This window comes from Podarcis melisellensis (genome assembly GCF_964234715.1).
Source record: "Podarcis melisellensis genome assembly, chromosome: 4".
NCBI classification, from domain to species: domain Eukaryota; kingdom Metazoa; phylum Chordata; class Lepidosauria; order Squamata; family Lacertidae; genus Podarcis; species Podarcis melisellensis.
In genome coordinates, this window is record NC_138531.1 from 25,445,835 (window position 1) to 25,464,610 (window position 18,776).

The window sequence follows — 18,776 nt, forward strand, 5'->3', positions numbered from 1 at the left end:
CATTAATGCTTGCTCAGCCTTAGCACACTCCAGTCTCTCCCCAAAGCAGTCTGGCATGGACTCAGACACTCGTCAGACAACTCCTATTATTCATGGATCATTGACGTGAAGAATGGGGATGGCTCCCTCAGACCCATTACAATGTGTTACACAAATGTGAGCCCCTAAGCCATGGATCATTTGGCATGAGAGAATGAAAAAGGTTTTTCCAGAGGCCTAACAGCTCATACTGGCACCGCGTGCTACGGAGGATCTTTAATTTGTGGATTGTTGCCACAACTGATCATTAAACTTCCTCTGGGACTCTTTTGGGCTGTCACACTAGAATACACTTGGCTGTCATAACAGAATGTGCTCAGCCATCATTAACTTGTAGATGATTGGTAGTCTCTTTTTTTATAGGTGGGAATGTATATAAAGACATGTCATTATTGCTCATAATTTCACAGTAATCCCGTGCTTCATTATCATTTTACTTCTTAATGTTTAAGTTATCTCTGCTGAATTGCTTGAGACGCTTCCTCTTATTCTGCCACTCTCAGTGCAAATAAAAGGGCAAAATGGACCATCTGCACACGCATTCTCCTTTTGTAAGGCGGCATATTGTAATGGGCGGGGGGAAAACCACAGGTGTTATGTTCATGATTAAATGGAAAAATTGGTTCACAGCTCTTTGGTGGAGCTCAAAGTATTGGAAGATGCAGAAGGATTTCCACCGTTTGCTACAGAGATGTGCGTGTGGCCAATGTGCATATTGCACCCAAGAACACAGAAAACTGTCCTGGGAAACTATCTGCCTCCACCCTGAAGCTTATGTGCACTCATGGAGATGGGTAATGAAGTTGGGGAGCTATCCTCACTTTAAGAATAAACCACAACATTGTCGGCACTAACAGTGTGGAAGAGAATGCACAATCTAGTTGCTGGTAACTTTATTGCACACTAGATTCTGAAATCTGTTGCAGCACGTTTCTGCTAGTGCAGCTGTTGCACATTGTTAAAAACTCACCCATCCTTGTGCTAATGAACGGAGAAGGCTGGATGCAGCCCATGGTTTGCCATCATTAAATATATGGACAAAATAATTCTTCTGTTTGGTATGCCAATTTCTGTGGCCAGAATTCAAAAACATAAGAGGCACCTGCTAAATCAGGCCAATGGTCTATCTAGTCCAGCCTCCTGTTCTCTCAGTGGTTAACCAAATGCCTGTGGTAAACCTGCTATTATGTCCCAAGCCCTCTCCACTGCTGTGGCTTCCAGCAACAGCTATTCAGAAGCAGTATTGCCTCCAACTGTTTAGACAGAGCATAGTCATCATGGCTGGTAGCCATAAATATCATTCTCCATCATTAACTTCCTAGCTCTCTTTTAAAGCCATCTAAGTTGGTGCCCATCACTGCCTCCCGTAGGATTTGTTGATTTAGGGGAGTGAGTAAGAACTATGCTATCCTCTGCCTGCAACCTGAAGTAGTACATATCATGGAGGACCTTTCCATGTGCTTTTTCTTAATGTGGATTTAGCCGGCAGAAGAACCATGCAGGGCATTCCTATGTGACAATCACCATTTGACTGGTGGCCTAGCTATCTCCTTCCACCGGGATCATGCAGGAACTGTTTCCTATCTTCTCTAGAAAGCAATGCAGAGCAGAATGCTGAGACGACAATTTCCCTGATATTCTTCTTAGGGATTATTGGGTTATAGACCTCCATAAATTAAGCAGGATAAAATAAAATAAAAAAGATGGAAATAAGGTGCAGAGGTCTATATAATGCCTATGGAGTACTTAACATTGTTGTCATCTGTTCATGTGATGAGACCCTGTTGACTTAGAGGACTAAAGGTGAGCATAAAAATGAGCACATGTGAAAGTGCAGAGAACGTTACTTCAAAGATAATTTTATAAACATTTGTGTACCTTTTAATGTAATACTTTTAAAAGCTTCTAATTGCAAATAAATGCTAGCTTCTTTTTTTAATGATGTCCATAGCAGCCAGCACACTCAGACATTAACAGCTCCTGTGAAGTTGCTTAATGATATCTTGTTAGTGATGGAAGATAATGAGCTGATGAGGGCAAGATTCATTGACCCCTCAAAAGCTTTTGATTCACTAAATGACACTGGTAGATTAGCTAATTAAATTTTGCTTTTCATTAGGAATAATGGCCTGGTTCTGATCTTATTTGGTTAATACAGAGAATCATTGACTGTTTAGTCTATCAATCTGATTTATTACTGTCTCTCTCCAAAGATGCCTCAAGGCTTAATAATGGATTTCTTTGGCATTTTTTAACCCCCCCCCCAAAAAAAATTGTCCATTTGATGTTGATAATAAGACCCAAATTCCTTTACATGGCATATGACATAAGTGTGTTATATGTGACACTTCTCTTAACAATGCTGACCTCATCCGCTTCCTTCAGAAATTATTAAGAAAATCTGGAATGATAAACATCAGATAATGCGAAAGACCTGACCTGGAGTAAAAATGTAGCTTACAGCAGAGATCAAGCATCTTCTAGTACTACAATATATTTAATTATACTGGACACAAGCCAGCCAAAATTAAGTACTTAAATCCCATTGATTTCAGCAAAAGTTAAGCACATGCTTTAGCCTTTACAAATTATTGAGTAATTTGTTGCTTTACAAGTTACTGAGCTAACGTATGTGAAATTCCCTGAGAACTCCAAAGCACTCTATAAGTGCCAATGAAGGTGCCCTTTTGTGAACAGAAGACATTCTTCTGTCTCTGAGAGGGGTGTGGAGGAAGTGGAATGAGATGGTTGCTGATTCATCCTCCACTGGTAGTCCCTCGCAGTTCCTTCCACACTATCCAGAAGGCCTTCAAACCTTCTGGAACAGATGGGGTTTGCAATGTTCAGGTGCTACTGGCGTAATTATTGAAAATTGCCTCTTCCCTTCTGTCAGCAAGCCCTGGGAGACCCTTTCTCTGAGTGGAAGTCCGTTCAGGAGATCTTGGGGTCCAGATTGGTGCTGAAATGAAGCTCTATGCAAAAGAGTGAACCTCTTAATACTTGTCCTCCAAATTTCCTGTGGCCACACATCTTTCTATTTTCACTCACTCTAAACCCATCACACTTGCATCTCCCCTTTTCTTGAACTATTGCTGCATGTGAATTGAGAAGGGCAATTCCTGCACAACTCATTATCTTCCCATGTAGTGGACAAGAAGCCATAGGAGCCATAGAACAGGGTTTTCCAAACTCAGGTCTCTAGCTGTTTTGGGACTACAACTCCCATCATCCCTAGCTAGTAGGACCAGTGGTCAGGGATGATGGGAATTGTGGTCCAAAAACAGCTGGAGGCCCAAGTTTGGGGAACTCTACTATAGGATGACCTCTCTCCAATGTGGCCACCCACTGCTAGGCTTCCACTACTTCTAAAGGCTATGAATACAAGAGGAATAAATTTCCCCCCTGCACATATTTATATATAATTATTATATCTTACAATAATATTGTATAAAGAGTTAGGGACCATGACCATCACTTAGGCTACAGTCCTAGACATACCTGAGAATAAATCACACTTAACTGAGTGGTACTTTGAATGTAGAGGAACCAAACTATGTAATCAGAAGAATCACATGGCAAAGCATTTGTTTTACAAAGCAGATAAGAATCTCAGGTGTTTCCACCAACACTCATTAGCCTATACTGCATTGCTCAGCTCAGTGGGTGACACCAGGTGTGCACAATGCTCCTGATTTTGTGCCTGATGATGTCGGCAGGATAACAACCTGTTCTATTTTACAAAAGGACAATGCTCTGTTTGAAGAGCTATCAAAGAACAGTCCTCTATCTGAAGGGTCCAAGTTGAGTTGAAAGATGAAGCACCATGAAAAGAGAGAGCAGGGCTTAAAGTTACCATCTGGACAGCAAACCGAGCAGGAACACAGCTTATCCAATCACAGTCCTCTCCACTATGGTGAGATGTAATGTGTTTTTATTTAAATTATAGTGCTTATAATACTTGCATTGTTTTAATTGAATTCTTTCTCAATTTGCACCCATACATATTTATTAGCATACATAAATCTTGTGCAAATCAGGATCTTTCTCATCTTATGGGGTGATGCATTTCCACTTGGTGGGGGGTGATCTGTAAGTTCCCTCCTGTGTAATGTGTAGTTTTTCGTTTGACCTTTCATGCCTGTAAGTAAACTTTAGATACAGTGGTACCTTGGGTTAAGAACTTAATTCGTTCTGGAGGTCCGTTCTTAACCTGAAACTGTTCTTAACCTGAAGCACCACTTTAGCTAATGGGGCCTCCCGCTGCCACCACACGATTTCTGTTCTCATCCTGAAGCAAAGTTCTTAACCCGAGGTACTACTTCCAGGTTAGCGGAGTCTGTAACCTGAAGTGTCTGTAACCCAAGGTACCACTGTATGAACCAGGAAAGCTATTCCCGAAAGCAAGCAATCTAGTAGATGAGAGGAATGTGTGCTTTTTATGTAGAGTAATGGCAGCTACTATTTTCTGAACCTTCATTTTCCGTTTGTAGTTTCCTTTCCTAGTGATATCAAATAGTGCGGCATGACTAAAACAGAAAAGGAGAAAGAGTTAAATGGGAAAGGGCAGGACCATGCCCTGGCATGCCAACTACAGTTTGCTGAGGGTGCTGAATGCTAACAAGCCATTATTTGCTCTAACCCCAATCAGTCACAACGAGATAATTAATTCATGTGCTGACCATACGACCTGAATTTCTGCAAGCAATTGGGACGTAATTCCCCCCACCCCAACATGAGAACAGTAGTTCACAGTATGCAATCCTTTTCAACAACATAAATATGCTTTATCTTGGTTTCCCAAAAGCTTGCAGAATAATGTGCATTTACAGAAATCCATATGGGTGGGCGAATAATATTTTGGCTGTAGACAGCTTTTCTTCATCATCAATGCCTACACAAAGGTTCATTTCATTAGCTTCTAAATACGTTGGGGTTACAAAGCGGGTGTTCACCTTGTCCTTTCATTTTATTTAATGTTTTTAGCATGCCGTCAAGGATGTATTTATTAAATAAAGTTGCTTCAAACTGCCAGATTGCTTGAACGTATATAGTTTCATAAGCCAAATATAAAAAGTTGGGTAAAAATCACTACCATGCACTGAGCTTTTTCTTGTCTTCCTCCTCCTCCATATCTCTGAGTTGAGCGAGGACCGAGGTTGGGAAGAGACTATGGGTGTAGCCAAGATTTTTTGGGGGGGTCAGGCCTTTTGTTAGGGGCAGGCAGAACCTCAGTTTGCTCTGTATTTTTATTGCTTTTTATTGATTGGGGGGGGCAGCTGCCCCTCCCTGCCCCACCCCCTTGGCTACACTCATGGAAGAGACAATAACCTGACAGTAGACTTCACATGGTATGTCCCAGTAGTAGACCAGAAAAGACCAGGAGACCTTGGAAAACTATGATCCAAAAAGCTGGGCAAGACTAGACTAGATAGGCCAATGTTGTGCTTGGTTTCTTGACTCCATAAGGCAACTTCATATAGTCACATGGCTTCCTTTGGGGAACTTGGAGGTGTCCGCCTTGACATCTAAGCCCAATTGAGTCCTCCTAACCATCTGGAAAAGGGGCAATGGCAGTTTGTGGCAGTGGTGTCCTCTCAGTGGCTGTGGCAGTCTAAGCCACCATGTTGTGCACCTCACCTCCTATGACCTTCCCCATGCAATCGCATAATGCCTGCATCGTGGCCATCATTTCCTTAATTTCTATTTTAGCACCATGCTTGGCCCTCTGTCCCTGATGGGAGCTGACTTTTTGCCAGCCCGTGTTTGTCAAACATCTCCCCCATCTGTTTCCATTTTGATGGCGAGCTAACTATGAACATTAAGAGGAGCCCCTGCTCTGTTAGATCCCTCTAACCCAGCATTTTGTTCCCACAGTGGCCACCTAGATGCCCATGGGAACCTGAAAGCAACAGCACTCTGCCCCCCTCCCAATTTCCAGCAACTGGTTTTCAGATGTATACTGACAGCGGTGGTAGAACAAAGCCAGACCCTCCAAGTTTACCTATTTTCCAGGGACAGCCTGGTATTTACAGAAACTTTCCTGGTTTCTGATTTGATCCTGGAATGTACCGCTTTTCCTTAGGACGTCCCTATTTTCATTGGAGGGTATGGATTTATGTGACTCCTGAGCCAAGGAGATAAGTGACTATGCAACCTTTAGAAGACACCTGAAGGCTGATAGGGAAGGTTTTGTTTAATGTTTTGTTATATTTTTATATATGTTGGAAGCAGCCCAGAGTGGGTGGGGCCACCCAGTCAGATGGGCAGGGTATTATTTATTTATTTATTTATTTATTTATTTGGGACATCCCTATTTTCATATGAGAGATGTTGGAGGGTATGCAAAGCCATTGTGGCTATGTCCCCAAATGCTTTGCTTCTAAATCCTCCCAGACATTCCTTGTAGTTAAAGATAGAGATAGATGATAGATAGATAGATGATAGATAGATGATAGATAGATAGATAGATAGATAGATAGATAGATAGATAGATAGATAGATAGATGATAGATGATAGATAGATAGATGATAGATAGATAGATGATAGATAGATAGATGATAGATAGATATATGAATCTGCTGCCTAATTTACCTATATTATGCACCTGAGGGGCACTGACTTTGCTCTCCGCCGAGTCCATTTACCTGCTGCTGTTCTAGCCAACAGAGTTGCTGGGGAAATAAAGTGACTTCTAATGAGTTTTAGAATTTGCCTTCAAGGTGACGCCGCTATGCTAGAGTAGCTTTAAGGTCACGCCAAGTGGGAAACAATTGATGGATGAGATATAATAACGGAGACAAGCTTTCATTTCAAATCTGAGAATAACTCAAAATGTCCACCCTTTAATTACTTTTGTCAAAACACATATTTTAGATGCTATCGGTTCACGCTAATATTGGGAAACAGTATGAAAAATTGAGAACTCTGAATGTTTTTCTCCCCTTTAATGACACGGCAGCATTACATTTTCCAATAGGCTGGTTGCTGAGAATTTATGGTTGCAGGTGCCCTCATCAGACTTAACTTTATTCAGGTTTATTAAACATTTATTTTCTGCTGAGGGGGAAAATATTGAAAATGGGATTTATTTTTAAAAATTAATTGTATGAAATGATACTAAGAGGATAACACTAAACATGTCACTAAAATTGAAAACATTTCCTCTGAAGGACATTACTCTTTTTTATTTTGCCATCAAATGGCGCTCTAAAATATTTTGGATATTGCAGGCATCTAATGCAATTAAAAGTTAGCTCATTGCATAAAATAGCTGTGGAAATTGACAGAAGTGCTACAGGGGTGAATGATTGGGTGTCTTTTTTTGAAAAATGATGTGGCAATGCTAGAGAAAATAAAGCATTGGGCAAGAAGTATTTGAATAATAAAGCATTCTCAATGATGCTATATTTTAAAAATGACTTTCCAGCCTATTCCTCTGAAGAGAACTATTTCAAAGAGATCTGACTGGATTATGCGCTGCTTGTGAAAGCCACTACCAGCACTGACCTTAGTGGGACAGTTTCTCTAAGTTATGTCCACTAACTTTGGGAAGGGGGAAAAATGCCCTGTGACTGCTGCAGTGCTGGAAACACTGAGTGCTTAACCCTGTGTATACCAAGAAAAGTGTGAGGGAAACCTCATTGGCAATATTGGTCAACAAATCATCTTTTCTCCATCTGTGCTCTATCACTTTTAAGGAGCAATTTTAAGTAGGATGCTGACATGATGGTGCCATTTATATTCTTTATACTGTGTTTTTTATGATCATGCTGGGCAGATAGTGGTTTTTATGGGCTTATGGATTTTAAGATTTTGGGGTGTTTTAAAACTTGAAAACTGCATTTTGTATTGTTAGAAGAAGAAGAGTTTGGATTTGATATCCCGCCTCTCACTCACCTTCAGGAGTCTCAAAGCAGCTAACATTCTCCTTTCCCTTCCTCCCCCACAACAAACACTCTGTGGGGTGAGTGGGGCTGAGAGACTTCAGAGAAGTGTGACTGGCCCAAGGTCACCCAGCAGTTGCATGTGGAGGAGCGGAGACGTGAACCCGATTCCCCAGATTACGAGACTACCGCTCTTAACCACTACACCACACTGGTTCTCCATTAGCAAATGCTACGTTTGTGACAAGATTTTTCTAAAGCATGAGAGATGTAAAATAAGTTGATTTTGAAAAAGATTTTTATCAATCAAAGAACCTAATTTAGCCAAAGTGAACATTTTTTAAATCTTGGTGATTTCTGTGGGATAACTTTAAGTCTGTTTTTTTACTCCCATTGAAATCAGTGGGATTTGGCTGGATCATACCTAGAATTTCCTGTTTATTTGAACAGCTTTTTCAGTTACTCTTGATTTTTCCCTTTCCAAGTTGGAAATTTGGCTACTTCATTTTCAAAACTTGAAATAAAACAAAATTTAGAGCAATTACTATCTGGATTGGAAAATGAATTATGCATGTATGCAATCTAGGATATGCATTATATACAGAAAGAGACATGAATAATGAAAACCTCATTTCTACAAAGGATAGATATTTTGGGCTGGCATATTCTGCAAAGGGAAAGTAATTACAACTTATTTTCTGCCCCCAAACCATCAGAATCTAGTACTAGGTAGTTACCTATAAACCGAGCTTTGAGCAGACATATAATCTCTTTCTACTAAAGCCAAAAGTTTCAGCATTGACTGATAAAGTTACATTTTCACTACCCAATCAAAGAATACTATTGCATTCTGCAAAAATAAAACAAACATTTTATATGCCTATAAATGCAATTGCTTTTAAAATATTGAAAATGTTATGATCCTGGATCAGACTGTTGATAGTTTTGAGAAAATTTCTAGTACAAATATTTGTATTATTTCCAACATAGATACTCTGATATGTAGTTATAAGTGGCTGGGTAAGCCACAGGGAAAAATATTACAATCATGCTGCTTAAACTTACCACTTAGATTCTAGACAGTGGTGGCTGGTGCTGACAATCCCTAAACTTGGTTACTCAGCTGCAAGTCCCATAAATCAAATGAGCCTACCCTCAAGTAAGTGTGTGTTGGATCACAGCTGTGCAGCTCAAACATGGATATATTTACTTTGAACTAAGGCTCTCTTACTTCAAGGACACATACTCCCTGGTCTGTGTATGTAGGATAGCAGTCTTACAGATTTAATTGCCTGGCTTTTATGATAATCGTACAGCATGCCTTTCCTGGCATAAGCTTCTCGACTTAGCATCTTCATCAAATGAGAAGTGTTTATGGCCTTATGCAGAACAGTTGGTCCTTGTTCTTACCTTTCAGGTAAGTGCAAGGACTGAGCCACTTCTGGCGTTTAGCTTGGCTGCTGGAAGAAGGCAGATCCCTCAAATTGCCTGTCAGGAGATCTGACCAAGCAACTGAATCGAACACTCGCCCTCATGTGGCACTACTACACTGCAGCCATAGGTTCTTCACTTCCTGGTGCTCCTTTGGAAGATGTTAGACTGATAGCCACAGTGGAGCAGGGCTTTTTCACAAGTGTGGAATTGTGTCCTAAGACAGGGCCACCAGGTTCAGAGTGACTGTTATGGTTAAAGGATTTTTATTCTACCAAGTCCTTAGGGCAGAAGCAAGTATCTCATTCTTACCACTCTGTTTTTACCATTACTTTTCTGACACACTTTTAATAATATCATTATTTGCAGCAGATGTTAAATGCACAGACTTTTATCCAGCAATGCATGGGTTTAGTTGCTGGGTGTAGCTTTGTCATTCAGCTGCATCAGTCAGCTGTTGGGTAGGGTGGACACACATGAGGGAGGGAGAGGAGGTGGCTTATGTGCCAGTGGCCTTCTCTCTTCCATCCATGTAATCCAAAGGCCTGCTGCTGTCCAGAAAGAATGGAAGGGGGTGAGCGCAGCAAAGGCCTTGCAAGGAACTCCAGGGAGCCCAAGGAGCAGCCAGGAAGCCATTTTGATCTGATTTAGGGCAAGGGATGCTGGTGGCGCTTTGGGTTAAACCACGGAGCCTAGGAGTTGCCAATCAGAAGGTCGGTGGTTCGAATCCCCGCGACAGGGTGATCTCCCGTTGCTCGGTCCCAGCTCCTGCCAACCTAGCAGTTCGAAAGCACATCAAAGTGCAAGTAGATAAATAGGTACCACTCCAGCGGGAAGGTAAACAGCGTTTCCATGTGCTGCTCTGGTTCACCAGAAGCAGCTTAGTCATGCTGGCCACATGACCTGGAAGCTGTCTGCCGACAAACGCCGGCTCCCTTGGCCTATAGAGCGAGATGAGCGCGCAACCCCAGAGTCGGTCACGATTGGACCTAATGGTCAGGGGTCCCCTTACCTTAGGGCAAGGGGGTAATCTGATGTGGAACGGAGCAAATTAGCTGTCTGGTACCATGGCATGCCTCTGGAGGCACACTGGTAGCTGCAGGCACCACAGTGGCAACCCCAAGATTATCCTGTTTTATGGTTGCTGCAGCTCATGTCAGTGAGAACATGCTGAGAAGCAGAAACGTCTATAACAAAAGCCCTCTTCAGATTTTCAAAGTAAATGTGGGATACAGGACGGCAGGTGTTGTGCGTACAACCCCAACCTCATCAAGACCTTTTCATGTTAAATGGGAACATCTGACGGGGCCTTTGAACCATGTCCTGCTGGATGCTCTACATGATCAGGAACCTTGAGTTATCTGGGCTCCAGATTGTCTGGGGGCTTTGAAATATGGTCACCTGAATGTTCAATAGTTCAACCTTCCCACTTAATACTGGAAGGTGAGGGTGGTGCACAATGGATGGGGACACTGGGGACAGGGTTGATGTGCCCCATCTCTGCCACCCCACACTCTCCTCACCTGTGTGGTGTAGTGGTTAAGAGCGGTAGACTAGTAATCTGGTGAACCAGGTTCACGTCTCCGCTCCTCCACATGCAGCTGCTGGGTAACCTTGGGCCAGTCACACTTCTCTGAAGTCTCTCAGCCCCACTCACTCCACAGAGTGTTTGTTGTGGGGAAGGAAGGGAAAGGAGATTGTTAGCCGCATTGAGACTCCTTCAGGTAGTGATAAAGCGGGATATCAAATCCAAACTCCTCCGCTGCTTCTTCTTCTCACATGTTGTTTGAATACCAGAATTGCACTTATGTTTCAGTATTAAATCAACACTGGCAAAAAAAAAGTTTAGGTTATTATTACCTCAGATTGTTTGACAATTTACAGTTGTATGTCTCCAGTGGGTGGCGGAGTAGGAAATTTGTAAGTACAGGTGCAGGTGTGGTGCAGGTGCAACAGCAGAGCCAAGTTGTAATTACTTTCCCTTTGCAGCAACCAACTGGTCCAGCCCATTTCTCAGCCTTTCCTCCACTTCTACAGTCACCCCTCCCTCAAATATCTGTGAAACCATAAGCTCTGTGACATGCAAATAAGAATGAACTGAAATATTTATATGGATGATGAGAATCTTCCTACCTTGGATACAGTTTTTAAAAATTAATAAGGTATATAAACCCACAAACTCCTTGGAATGAGGCATCTTGTAATGAAACAGTGTCATTCAATAGCTCCACCCAGGGATAAAATTGCACACTGCTCACTTCTTCACAGGTAGGGACCCTGCTGTGATTACAAACTGAAAGTTCTAGACAATGACAACAATTTATTTATACTCTGCCCATCTGGCTGGGTGGCCCCAGCCACTCTGGGTGGCCTCCAACACACATAAAAGCACCAAAGTCACAGTAACAGTTTATACTTATCAGTTACAATAAAGAATTACTAACCTATAATCAATAAAAATAACAGCAAATCACAATGCATAAAATACCACAAAACTTACAAAACCATGTCAAATGATCAAACTGAGAAACAAGAGCACACAACTTATTAAATTAATTTTTTTAAAAAATAATCCCTGAACTTCTCTCTTCCTAGCTGCTTCTGCTGTTCTTGAAGTTGTGGTCTGGGAAAGGGTTTTGGGGATGGAGGGTGTGGCAAAGCAGGATAGAAAAGCCATTGCCTGATGAACGTACCTTATTTTATTGGCATCAGTTAAAAGATGTGCCAGTTTCTGAGTCCACCAGACTCAGAAACCTGAAGGCTGGAAGGGGAGAATAATAATAATAATAATAATAATAATAATAATAATAATAATAATAATAAAAAATAAATTTATTATTTATACCCCGCCCATCTGGCTGGGCCTCCCCAGCCACTCTGGGCGGCTTCCATAAAAACCAAAAATACAGTAAAATATCACACGTTAAAAACTTCCCTGAACAGGGCTGCCTTAAGATGTCTTCTGAATGTCAGGTAGTTGTTTATCGCTTTGACATCTGCTGGAAGGGCGTTCCACAGGGTGGGCGCCACTACCGAGAAGGCCCTCTGCCTGGTTCCCTGTAGCTTTGCTTCTCGCAATGAGGGAACCGCCAGAAGGCCCTCGGCGCTGGACCTCAGCGTCCGGGCAGAATGATGGGGGTGGAGACGCTCCTTCAGGTATACTGGACCGAGGCCGTTTAGGGCTTTAAAGGTCAGCACCAACACTTTGAATTGTGCTCGGAAACATACTGGGAGCCAATGTAGGTCTTTCAAGACCGGTGTTATATGGTCTCGACGGCCACTCCCAGTCACCAGTCTAGCTGCCGCATTCTGGATTAGTTGTAGTTTCCGAGTCACCTTCAAAGGTAGCCCCACGTAGAGTGCATTGCAGTAGTCCAAGCGGGAGATAACCAGAGCATGCACCACTCTGGCGAGACAGTCTGCAGGCAGATAGGGTCTCAGCCTACGTACCAGATGGAGCTGGTAAACAGCTGCCCTGGACACAGATTTGACCTGTGCCTCCATGGACAACTGTGAGTCCAAAATGACTCCCAGGCTGTGCACCTGGTCCTTCAGGGGCACAGTTACCCCATTCAGGACCAGGGAATCCTCCACACCTGCCCGCCTCCTGTCCCCCAGAAACAGTACTTCTGTCTTGTCAGGATTCAACCTCAATCTGTTAGTCACCATCCATCCTCCAACCGCCTCCAGACACTCACACAGGACCTTCACTGCCCTCACTGGTTCTGATTTAAAAGAGAGGTAGAGCTGGGTATCATCCGCATACTGATGAACACCCAGCCCAAACCTCCTGATGATCTCTCCCAGCGGCTGCATGTAAATGTTGAAAAGCATGGGGGAGAGGACAGAACCCTGAGGCACCCCACAAGTGAGAGCCCAGGGGTCTGAACACTCATCCCCCACCGCCACTTTCTGAACATGGCCCAGGAGGAAGGAGCGGAACCACTGTAGGACAGTGCCCCCAGCTCCCAGCCCCTCAAGACGGTCCAGAAGGATGTTATGGTCGATGGTATCAAACGCCGCTGAGAGATCCAGTAGAACTAGGAAACAGCTCTCACCTTTGTCCCTAGCCCGCTGGAGATCATCAACCAGTGCGACCAAGGCAGTTTCAGTCCCGTGATGAGGCCTGAATCCCGACTGGAAGGGATCCAAATGGTCCACTTCTTCCAGGCGTGCCTGGAGTTGTTCGGCAACCGCTCACTCTATCACCTTGCCCAAGAATGGAAGATTTGAGACTGGGCGATAGTTGGCCATTGAGGCCGCATCTAAAGATGGTTTTTTAAGAAGCGGTTTGATAACCGCCTCTTTCAGTGGGTCTGGGAAGGCTCCCTCACGGAGGGAAGCATTCACCACCCCACGAAGCCCATCGCCCAGTCCTTCCCGGCTAGCTTTTATAAGCCAGGATGGGCAAGGATCCAGGAGACAGGTGGTTGGCTTCACTCGTCCAAGCAGCCTGTCCACATCCTCGGAGGTAACAGATTGGAATTGATCCCACTCAACTTGACTAGACAGAACTCTAGCACTCTCCCGCCCCGGCCCTGCTCCCACGGTGGAGTCTACTTCTTCCCGAATCTGAGCGATTTTATCTGCAAAAAACTTTGCAAAATCATTGCAGGAGAATATGTGGCCCGTACTGGGCCCCGATGTTACAGGTGGTTCCGCTAAATTGTGAACCACCTGAAAAAGTCTCCTGCTGCTGTTTTCTGCAGATGCAATAGAGGCGGCGAAGAAATTCTTCTTTGCCGTCGCTATCGCCACTTGGTAGGCTCGACGTTGAGCTCTAACCTGTGTCCGGTCAGATTCGGAATGAGTTATCCGCCACCGGCGCTCTAGCCGTCTCAACGATTGTTTCATTGCCCTCAGATCCGTGGAAAACCACGGGGCTCTCCGGGCTCCATGCAATTGGAGAGGGCGCTTCGGAGCCAAACAGTCAATAGCCCTAGTTAACCCCACATTCCAGCGGGCCACCAGGGAATCGGCTGAAAGGCCATCAACATGGGATAAAGCATCCCCTACCACTCTCTGGAAACCATTTGGATCCATTAAGTGGCGGGGGCGGACCATCCGAATTGGTCCCACCTCCCTGCAGAGGGGATGGGTCGCAGAGAAGTCCAGTTGCACCAGGAAGTGATCTGACCATGGCACTTCTTTTGTTTCACTTTTACTTAGTGTCAGATCACCAGCATCCATAGAGGTAAACACCAGGTCCAAGGCATGTCCGCGGCTATGGGTTGGGCCAGACTTATTCAGGGACAGCCCCATGGAGGCCATGCTTTCCACGAAGTCCCGAGCTGCCCCTTGTAAGGTCGTGTCGGCATGGATGTTAAAATCCCCTAGGACGACCAAGCTAGGTGTCTCCAGGAGAACATCCGCCACGACCTTGCTGATTCTAGTATCCATCCGGTCAGGACCAGACCCGGAGGCAGGAATAGTCCTCAAACAACGACTAAACCTGCCTCCTCTGTAATGACATGGTCTGGTCTTAGCGTAACTCCTCCTCCTACCCGTGATCACTGAGATCGGTTGTCCCAGTGCATTCCCCCCTGTGGAACATGCCCCAGCCATTTTGTGGGCTGGGGCCCACTCCCCGGCAGCCCTGACCCCTCCCCCTAAGAACAAAACAACAACTTAAACAAACAAAGAAAACCAATAAAACAATACAAACAAAAAAATATAAAAATTACAAAAACAGCAAAATAAAAAAAATTATTCCCCAAACCCAACCAAACCCCCATCCCACCCCCACCCCCCACATACAAAAAATCCAAAAGAAAATTTTAAAAAACATTTTAAAAACACTATGTGCTTTTAAGGGGAAGAGAAGGAAAAGGTGTTGCACTGGGCCTGATGGGAAAACTCAAATGTGCATTTTGTAACTTTTAAGATGGAACAGAGAAGGCCTTGTATAAACATAAATAGATTGGGCTGTACCTGGGAGAAAATTACTGTAGACTTGCCCAGGTGTGACCAGCTTCGGGTCAAAATGCACACATTAATTTAGTCTTGTAGCCACCCTTTTCCACTGTTTGGCCATACATTGCTGTTTGGCCTTATCTCAACTAGTTGGCACCTGTTGACAGGTTGGGCCAATCATCTGTGATGTCCTAGTTGCCAAGTGACTTGGTGCAAGTTTGAAAGTCATTGCCCTCAGCTGTGATGGGCTGTGCTATGGGACATGAATCTGTGATGTTTGAAAAAAGTGCACTTGGCTATCCAATTTAGAACCCATAGGTGATATTTAAGTTCTATGCAGAGTAAAGATAAAGGTAAAGGTAAAGGACCCCTGACAGTTAAGTCCAGTTGCGAATGACTCTGGGTTTGCAGTGCTCATCTCGCTTTACTGGCCAAGGGAGCTGATGTTTGTCCGCAGACAGTCTTTCCGGGTCATGTGGCCAGCATGACTAAGCTGCTTCTGGCAAACCAGAGCAGTGCACGGAAACGACGTTTACCTTCCCGCCGGAGCAGTACCTATTCATCTACTTGCACTTTGATGTGCTTTTGAACTGCTAGGTTAGCAGGAGCTAGGACTGAGAGCTCACCCTATCATGTAGATTTGAACCACCAACCTTCTGATTGGCAAGCCCTAGGCTCTTTGGTTTACACCAGAGTGCCACCCGCAGAATAGACACATTGAAATGAAGGAGCATAACATGTTGTTGTTGTTGTTTAGTCATTTAGTCGTGTCCGACTCTTCATGACCCCATGGACCAGAGCACACCAGGCACTCCTGTCTTCCACTGCCTCCCACAGTTTGGTCAAACTCATGCTGGTAGCTTCGAGAACACTGTCCAACCATCTCGTCCTCTGTCGTCCCCTTCTCCTTGTGCCCTCCATCTTTCCCAACATCAGGGTCTTTTCCAGGGAGTCTTTTCCAGGGAGTCTTCCAGGAGCATAGCTAAGGCCCAGTAATTCCCATGGGTCTACTCTAAGTCAAACTTAGTTGAATACCATCCCACGTGTGGGTCTCACCCAACAAACCCCATCAGTGAAAGCTCTGTGGAAGGACTTCCACTTCTACAGCAGGGCTTTTTGGCTCCTCCCCCTGCAGTTGAGTCAGGGGGTTGGGATAATTCCTCCCAGAACAGCACATGAGGAAGGACGTGGTGTATTGTTATTTCTGGCGAGCTGGAACGCTAGCACAGATGGAACAACTGGAAGAGGGTGAAACTGAATCCCACCCCATCTACTGAAATCCAGTCCAACATACTTGTTCCCTGTATCTGTGCAGTTCATCAGCTCTGTTGTGGGAAAGCATTAAACACCTGCAGGAATGCTGTGCCGCAGTTTCTAAAATGTACAAATGTGTTAAGTCTCACCGCTAGGCCCTTTTTGATGATCATTATAATTGCTAATCGCTTGGCACGTAAGGAATCTCCCAGCGACCTACAAAAACTTTAAAGCATTAACCATCCTCTGCTAAGTTATTTTTATTTTTTAACTTTCAGCCTGGAAAGCTCTGTTGGTTAGAGTGTGATGCTGATAATGCCATGGTTGCAGGTTCGATCCCTGTTTGGGACAAGTGCGTATTCCTGCTTTGCAGGGGGTTGGACTAGATGATCCTCAGGGTCCCTTCCAACTCAACAATTCTATGTTTAAATAAAAAAGAATAATACACTACCCTAAAAAAACCCAGAATATCCCATCAAACTGACCAGCAGCAGGGTGGGAAAGCACTGCTTACTTGGCTTCCTAACATGGAGGGTGGTGCAGGTGCGGTGCAGGTGCAACAGCAGAACCAAGCCAACTCTCATGCTGCTGTGCCCACATTGCAGTGACCTCCCCCTGCCCCCCGCCCCCTGCCTCTCCCTTCTCCCTTCTCCCTCTCAGTTGCTGGCAGCAACCTCCCCGTTGGGAAGCCAGATGAGCAATGCTCCCCAATCCTGCTCTGCCAGCCGCAATAAAAACAGACCCAACAAAACAGCCGCCCAAACATATAATCAGTAAGCAGTGAAATCATGACAATCTGTCAAATGCCTGGGAGAAGAGATACATATTTACCTGGCTCTGGAATTAACGTTTCGCCAGGCAGACCTCGCTGGGGACAACATTCTATTTGTCAAAGTCTTCTACCTTCCTTGTGTACTGCTTATGGAAATGTAGAGGGTCTGAAATGTGAAAAATACTAAACACTCAGAAAACATAAATAGTAAGGGCTACAACCTGAGCTTGCAGCAAGGCATTCTGATTTGAAACCCTGTACCGGAATTCCCATTGTTCATTCTGCTTAGCAACCAAGTTATGATACTCGTAAATGAATAATCATTCTTGGCTAGTCATAGCTCAAGACAAGGGGATATTTGTTTAGTGAGCCCTTAGTTATTGATTAACTCCTCAAGCGCAGACTCATGTGGTGGTTGATAAGGGAAGAAAGTGCATCCAGGGAGATGAAGCCACACCAGCAGCTGTTATCAAAGGGACTGGGGTTGCCTATAGACAAAAGCAAATTATCACTTTAGATCTGTGTAGCTGTATGTGCAACGACAACTGCGAGTTTTAAAAGGAAGGTACTAGCAAAATAAGAGGATAAGCAATCCTTTGAACCTGGCTGGGGTGGAGTGGTGGATGGGGACCTAAACCAATACCATGACCAGGGGTTGGAGTAGGGAATTAATCCAAAATTTCTATTGTGGTGTCCAAGTGTTGATGCATACCCATAACTAAAAATGCACTAGAAAGTGCAACTTACATACACACAGTGCGACTCCAAAATGCGAGCGCTTAATCTGGAGGCTGGAATCTTTGGTTGGATCCGCTTGCTCCTTTCCTTGTTCCTTTCCTTCTGCTTCCTTCTTGGCAGTTTTTAAAAAAATACTCTCTGTGCTTGTGTGCTTTTGTATGTTAGAAGTAGGCTGTAACAAGCAAGAGGTGCCGTTTCTGCATTCCTGTGCCATTTTTGTCAGTTGGAGGGTATTGATTTCTCTCCCTCATTTATCAGAATGAGTCGATAGAGATGATGATGGTTTGCTAATCGCTAACTTATTGCAGTGTTCATTGAGTTGCTTGGTTGGCTGCTGTAGGCTCTCTTGCCTTGCCTTCAGGCTGAGAGGAGAATCATGTGGCTCTCCTGCTTCCCTGGATTTCTGATCAGATGGGAAAGTGTGATTCACTTTCCTCCACTACTTTTTCTCAGTAGACAATCATCTGCACTTTATCTTGAAGGAATCTATAGTCCCAAGAGAATTCATCCCTGGCTGGGCTGACTTAGGGTCCAAACTAAGCTTGGCACTGGTGGATCTTGAAGATACACTAGGACCTGGAAGATACACTCAGCCCAGGGGTGGCCAAACTTGGCCCTCCAGCTGTTTTTGGACTACAACTCCCATCATCCCTAGCTAACAGGACCAGTGGCCAGGGATGATGGGAATTGTAGTCCAAAAACAGCTGGCGGGTCAAGTTTGGCCGCCACTGACTTAGCCCTTCAT

General features: G+C 44.2%; 1 long non-coding RNA gene across 2 annotated transcripts; it reads right to left on the reverse strand.

Moving 5' to 3' along the window:
• Window positions 1-4,414: 4,414 nt before the first annotated feature.
• Window positions 4,415-17,522, reverse strand: LOC309368368. Of its 2 annotated transcripts, none has more exons than XR_014167740.1 (3): window positions 17,353-17,522; window positions 11,215-11,410; window positions 4,415-4,565 (listed from the first exon to the last, which is right to left on the reverse strand). It is a non-coding gene; the product is annotated as an uncharacterized lncRNA (long non-coding RNA). The 2 variants fall into 2 exon arrangements; XR_014167741.1 differs by lacking the exon at window positions 4,415-4,565 and adding an exon at window positions 8,128-8,437.
• Window positions 17,523-18,776: the final 1,254 nt, after the last annotated feature.